We start from the raw sequence: 7,809 nt of genomic DNA, 5'->3' as shown, positions 1-7,809 counted from the left end.
ATGTATATACACATATTATATATACAATATCGTATTAGACACACCCAAAATTTAAACAAACTTAGCGCATATGCGCTATTTATAGTAAACATAGCGTGTACGTGTTGTTTATAGTAAAAATAACACGTACGCACTTCTTACACTATAAGTACTCCGTACAGGCTTTTTATACCATAAGTACCCCATAGATGCTTTTGACTGTCTAGGCTTGGAAATAGGCCTGGATCACAAAGCTATGGTTTGGAAGTTTGATTTCCCTCCATTTCTTTCATTTTTGACGTGCTTTATTTTATCAACTTGGTTTATCGACTTTGTCATCATCAGGTTTACACTTCATCAAGTGGGTATTACTATAATTGCCACCATATTTTCACCCATCTTCTGAGCTTTCTAACCATATAATTTTTTTAAAATTTGAACAACAATAACATATTATTATTGAATTTCTTTTACCAGTGTCTCCATAGTTCTCACAGACATAGGTGCACCATTTTTTAATAACTTTTGATATACTTATCCAAATTTAAAAAACTATATATATTATTGTAGTGCACTTGATTCTTTACAATTTTAAATTTTTTTTGAATTTTTGATTTGTTTAGTGCAACTTATGTTTCACACATGAATAGGTACCTAATTTTCAAGATGTGCTCGATTGGAAAAATCATAAAAAAAAATACTCAACAAAAAATTACAAAAAAATACACATCTTCTAGTGCTCACTCTTAACTATCTTTCTGCCAAAGGATTTGTCAAAATATTAAATCTAACTATGAATTTTTTGATGCGCACGTTAGACACCATGTTATATTTTTTAGAAAAAATCAGGGTCTATTTTTCATGCATGAAGGATTTCACCCCCTTAATCTTATCCAATTTTGAAAAAGTTTAGTAGTTTGGAAACTAGATTCAGAGTACTACAATATTTGTTCTTTGATTATCTTCATATTTTGAGTGGATGACTTTTAAATTTTGCCTCCAAGTTCAAGTTCACCTGATTTCAGAAAAAAAGTGTCCACTTATACCCCCCTTTTTGACCACCATCTTTGTGCACTTACCCTTGCATGGACAATTCATTTTCAGGCCTCCACCCTAATCTTTGACCAAGGGTCCTCACAAATGTGTGAGGATGCTCTTCCCCATAGAGCCACCCTACACTTTTCTTTTCCACCCACTTTTCGTTTCCTCATTTCCACTTTGCCACTTTTGCCTACACTTGTCACTCTCTTCTTCTTCCCAAGATGTTCTCACACAGGTGTGATCACATCTTGCTCTCTTCCCCATAACAAGTGTTCTTCGAAAAATATTCCACTTTGTGACACTTTTTCACAAAGCTATGAATCCAAGCCACCTCACCTGCTCACATTTAATCCTAGCCCTTGATTAGTTTCCAATCCTAACCATCCATTTAAAATCATTAAATCTATAAGTTAGATTCTCCTCCTTCATTCCTTAACCAACAACCTATGCAACAACCTATGCTAACCCTATGATATCAAATTGATACCTTGTTGTGGAACAAAGAAGTGTAATCCACGTCTTTAAAGTCCAAAGAGAAAATCAAATGGAGAAGGTTGCCTCCATTTCTAGCTCAATCTAGGAAGTTGGTGCACCCACCAGTTAGGAGGGACCTCAAAGAGATCAATCCAGACTGGGTAGCAAGAGTAAACACAACATAAACAAGAGGATAAGATGGAGGCAATGCAGAACTAAATGAATTAGATCATGAAAACTGATTACAGATAACTAGTAACATTTGGGTTACAAGATTTGGCTCACTGGCCTATCACATACATGCTCAATTACAAAATTGGTCAACTTGAGACATCTAAACCTTAAGATCTATCTTCTATGCTCTATTTGACTGATTTCTAATACTCAATTATAATGATTTATATGATCTAGGGAGATCTCGTCAACCCAAAAGGGATCAAATATCGAAGAACAAGATCAAAATGTATAAAATCAACAAGTGGGCCTCCGCCAAAGAGATTTCTCTGAAAAATCCAAAGGATGAAGTGTAGATGAAAGGGAAGGTTGGCCACACACCAAGGAACATTGGAATCCATTAACTGGGGCTCCATAAGATACGAAAGGGTTTACAAGATTCTCCAATAGTAAAATAGGTCTAGGTGGTTCTAGTATCCTAAGCCAAAAAACTATCTTGGAATCCGGAATCGATAACTTGCTAGAAAACAATCCAAAATCTCTGCGGTTTAGGAATAAAGAATATGATCATGTCCTCAAGCAAAATCTAGCTTCGCAAGATCCAGTGAGCCAATGCAAGAAAATGCAGAAAGAAATCCTGAAACTGCAAAATAGAAAACACACTGAAAAGGAAATGGTTTTTGGTTGATGCAAGATTGCCAAGAACTGAGGATGCTTCTACATCAAACATCCAAGGTTGTTGAAAAAGTGAGTCCCTCACTTTCCCAGGGTCAAAGAAAAACCAAGGCGGTCCACCTCTGCCTAAGAAATCCAAGATGAATCTTCAACTAGTATGTCCTTCCATTTCATTAGATACTCTTTATACTAACTTCTCCGAGTACTACGTCCAATCCGACTATCCAAAATGTCTTCAATCTACTCTGGTTCCTTCTAGGGAAACTATTTCTCTAAGCCTGCAACACTGTCTTCATTGAATTGTGATTCATGATACTGATGTAGATCTGCAATGTTGAATATAGGTGAAATACTCAAACTATCTGGTAACTCCACTTCATATGCATTTCTGGAACTGAATTTCCTCAATATCTTGCAAGGTCCAAACTTCCTCATCTACAACTTCTTATAGGTTCCAAATGGAAATCTTTCTTTTCTCAGATACACCATCACTTCATCACTAACTTCAAATTCCTTATGTCTTCTCTTCTCATCTGCTTTCTCCTTATACTTGTTGTTCATATCCTCCAAATGTTGTTTAACCTGAATATGTAAAGCCTTCACATGATCTAGAAATTCTTCTGCTTCTACATTTCTCTTGTCTTCATTACTAATATCTCTCAATTTCGATATACCTCTAGGGTGTGCTCTGGTAACAATCTCAAAAGGTCTTCTTCCAGCACTCATGTTCACTAAATTATTGTAGGAAAATCTACTTGTGCAAGAATCAAATCCCAACTTTTGGTTTTTTCTCCAGCTAAGCATCTCAACAAATTTCCCAAACTCCAATTTACTACTTATATTTGTCCATCGATCTGTGGGTGAAAAGTAGAAGTGAACTTCAAATTTGTCTTTATCTTCTTCCAAATTGTTCTCCAAAAATAACCAACAAACTTAGTATCTCTGTGTGAAACTATGCTCTTATGTAATCCATGTAATCTCACTACCTCCTTGAAAAATAAGTCAGCTATATGCACTGTATCTGATGTCTTCTTACATTGTATGAAATGATCCATCTTTGAGAATCTATCCACCACCACAAATTTAGAATCATTTCCTCTCCGTGTCTTAGGAAATCCAAGTATAAAATCCATGCTTATGTCTTCCTAAGGTCTCTCAGGTACTGTCAAAGATTTATACAATCCCACATTTTGACTACTACCTTTTGCAACTTGACAAAATCTACAGCTTTGTACAAATTTACTAACATCCTTATGATTCTGAGGCCAAAAGTAATGTTCACTTACCAATGCTAATATTTTCTCAGCACCAAAGTGTCCAGCTAATCCTCCACTATGCTTCTCCTTTATCAAATTCTCCCTCATAGAACTCTTAGGTATACATAGATGAACTCCTTTGAATAACATCCCATCTTGAATGAAGTAATCCAACCATTTTCTTCTATCTACCATAACCGGTGCTCTACATGCTGGGTCATCATCATACAAGGTCTTCAACTCCTCAAATCCTAATATTGTCACTCTCATCTCTATTAGAGAATTCCTCCTACTTTATGCATTAGAAACTTCATTTGACTTCCCACTCCTATGCTTCAACACTAAGCTGTAACTCTGCAAAAATTCTACCCATCTCATATGTTTATGATTCAACTTACTCTGACTATTCAAATACTATAAGGCTTGATGATAAGTATACAACATAAATTCCTTAGGCAACATGTAATTTCTCCATTTCTTCAAGCCTTGAAATATGGTATAAAATTCTTGATCATACACCGAATATCTCCTCTTGGTATCATTCAACTTCTCACTTAAATAAGCTACTGCTCTCCCTTCTTTACTCAATACTGCTCCAATTGCATCACAGTCTACTTGAAATAATTTATTGAAATCTGGCAATGCTAACATAGGATGTTCAGTGACCTTCTGCTTCAGTAATATAAAAATTTTATTTGCTCTGGTTGTCCACTTGAATTCTTTCCTATCCCCTCTCATTGTCTCAGTTATAAGACTACAAACTGAACTGAAATTTCTATTAAACTTCCTGTAGAAACTAGCCAATCCACGAAATGATCTAACCTCTCCAACGTTTTTTGGTGTAGGCCATTCAACAATTGCTCTTACCTTCTTAGGGTCCATCTTCAATCCATCCGCAAATATCACAAATCCCAAATAGACTAACTCTTCTTTCATGAAAGTGCACTTCTTTATGTTTATCAGCAACTTTTTTTCTCTTAAGCTTTGCAAAAGTTCTCTTAAATGCAAAAAATACTCCTCTTTTGTCTTACTAAAAATCAGAATGTTATCCAAATATACAATAACAAACTTACCCAATAATTTCTTCAATACCTCATTCATCAACCTCATGAAAGTACTAGGTGCATTAGTCAACCCAAAAAGCATCACAAACCATTCGTACAATCCTTCATTTGTCTTGAATGTTGTCTTCCACTCATCTCCTTCTCTAATTTTGATATGATAATATCCACTCTTCAAGTCTATCTTTGTGTAGTATTTAGCTCAACTCAAGTAGTCCATTATGTCATCCATCCTAGGTATAGGAAACTAGTACTTCAGTGTGATCTTGTTTATTGCTCTGGAATCGGTACACATCCTCCATTCTCCATTCTTCTTAGGTGCTAATATTGTTGGCACTGCACAAGGACTCAGAATTTCTCTGATCAAACCTTTCTTCAACAATTCATGTACTTGTCTATTCAATTCTTCATTCTCTACTAGTGTTATCTAGTGTGCCGCTTTGTTAGGTAAACTAGCTCCGGGAATCAGGTCTATCTAATGACTAATACTTCTCACAGGTGGTAAACCATCAAGCATGTTATCTGAAATGATGTCTTCATACTCTGTCAGTAACTCCTTTATCTCCTTCGGTTTTTCTTCCTCATGCTCTAGGTTCTCAGTCTTCTTAGGAACTATGGAAAAACATACATTCTCATGTCTCATTCCATCTAGGAATTTACTTCCATCTACTAAATAGATTCTAGCAATCATACAGATTTCACTCTTTAGGGGCTCTTCGAAGGGTAATAAGGTTTGTTTCATCCCATTCGCTACAATAGTGTATATGTTCTATCTTCCATCATTTATTGCCTATCTATCAAACTACCAAGATCTACCCAACAAAAGGTAACCAATGTCCATAGGCATAATATCACATAAAACTTCATCATGATAATTCCCAATTTTCAATTTTACCAAACATTGCTCACTTACTAACAACTTATGAGCATCTTGAATCCCTGCTATTTGATAAGGCTTAGGTTGTTTCAATATTTCCAACTTTAATTTGTTCACCATTTCTTCTAAAACAAGATTATCTTAACTACTACTATCAATAACAACTTTACAACACTTACCAGATACCTTACATCTAATTTTGAAAAAATATCTCCTTTGCAAGGGCTCTTCATCTTCTTTGGTATGACACAAGGCTCTCCTCATCATCCATAATTCTCCATCTTCTCGTTTGTTATCTAATCGGGGCTTTCTTCTACCAATGTTTTTCTCCCAGTGTTCTCTATCTTCTTACATTTGAAATTACAATGTCCTTCTCCTCCACATTTAAAGAAAGTACCTTTAAACACTCTCTTGTCTTGTCTTCTATCATCTTTTCCAATACCCTCACTTTGGTATACATCAAGTTCTCTCCATCAGTAGAAATTTATGTCATCCTTCCGATATGAATTATCTTCTTTGCTTACTTCCCTATCCTTGTTTTGATCCGTACAGGTTCCTCTTCCTTCGAAATATCCTCTGCCTCCTTGAAATCTTCCTCCAAAAAATCTTCCACCTCTACCTCTCTATCTCTTCTCATGTCTTTTGTTCAACTTCTCTTCTGCTTTCAAGGCATATTGGTAAGCTTCTTCAACACTCTACAACTTGATCAAACTTAGTTCATCCTGTATAGACATCTACACTTCATTCAAATATCTTGAAACTTGTTCAATCTCATCATCAAAATGTTTGGATCTAATATTCAACTTGTAGAATAATTCGGTATACTCCTTCACACTAGATTCCTTCTGCTTCAAGTTTTGCAACTTCCAGAACATATTTAATTGGTAATTTTCTAGCATAAACTTTGATTTTAACTTAGAAACCATCCGCTCCCATGTTTTAATCTCATCTTTACCTATTCTATGTTTGTCAACCTGCAAATGTTCCCACCAAAGAGATGCATGACCTTTCAAGAGAGTACATACATATTTCACCTTTCTTTCTTCTGTAGTGTTCTCAAAATCAAAATACTTCTCCATCTATGAGATCCAATCCATTGATTCATCTGAATCCAATTATCCATCATACTCTGGTGGGGTAAAATATGGTTTAGTGTTCGCCCTGGTTAAAACCATCAAGAATCTCTATTCCTCTGGATCAATCACTAGTGGGTTTGCCACTTGTTCTACAAATGCTTCTTCTTCCTCATCTTCCCTCACATCTTCAATACGTCGATCTCTTCTCTAGGCTGTCTCAACGACTTCACACCATGATACAATTCCTCTCAACATTTCTATCATAGCAAGGTCTGCATTCCCATGTGCTACACCATTACTTTTTCCTCTTTGTGCCATCTTCATGCTAGTCCTCTGTCGTTGCAGGTCGGATCCGTAGTCTGCCACCCTATAATTAATCTTTAGGACAATGCAATCTCCAGAATGAAATCTCACTCTGATACCACTTTATGCAGCCATCAGTTAGGAGGGACCTCAAAGAGATCAATCTGGACTAGGCAACAAAAGTAAACACAATGGAAATAAGAGGATATGATGGAGGTAATTCAGAATTGAATGAATTAGATCACAAAAATTGAATACAGATAATTGGTAACATCTGGGTTACAAGATTCGACTCACTGACCTACCACATACATGCTCAATTACATAATTGGTCAACTTCGGACCTCTAAACCTTAATATCTATCTTCTATGTTCTATTTGACTAATTTCTAATGCTTAATTATAATGATTTATATGATCCAGGGAGATCCGGTGAGCCCAAAAGGGATCAAATGCCGAAGAACAAGATCAAAACATGTAAAACCAATAAGTCGACCTCCACCAAAGAGATTCCTCTGAAAAATCCAAAGGATGAAGTTCAGATCAAAGGGAAGGTCGACCACATGCCAAGGACTAGTGGAATCCACGAATTGGAGCTCTGGAAGCTACAAAAGGGTCCACAAGATTCTCCAATAGAAAAATAGGTCCAAGCGGTTCCAATGTCCTAAGCCAGAAAAACTATCTCAAAATACGGAATTGATAACTTGTTGGAAAATGATCCAAATGCTCCGCGGTTTAGGAATAAAGAAGATTACCATGTCCTCAAGAAAAATCCAAATCTTGAAGATTTGGTGAGCCAATGCAAGAAAATGCAGAAAGAAATGTTGAAATTACAAAACAAAAACAAACTGAAAAGGAAATGTTTTTGGTTGATGCAAGATTGCGAAGATCCA

Source organism: Cryptomeria japonica, chromosome 5, assembly GCF_030272615.1.
Source record: "Cryptomeria japonica chromosome 5, Sugi_1.0, whole genome shotgun sequence".
NCBI lineage: Eukaryota > Viridiplantae > Streptophyta > Pinopsida > Cupressales > Cupressaceae > Cryptomeria > Cryptomeria japonica.
This window is presented reverse-complemented; position numbering follows the sequence as displayed.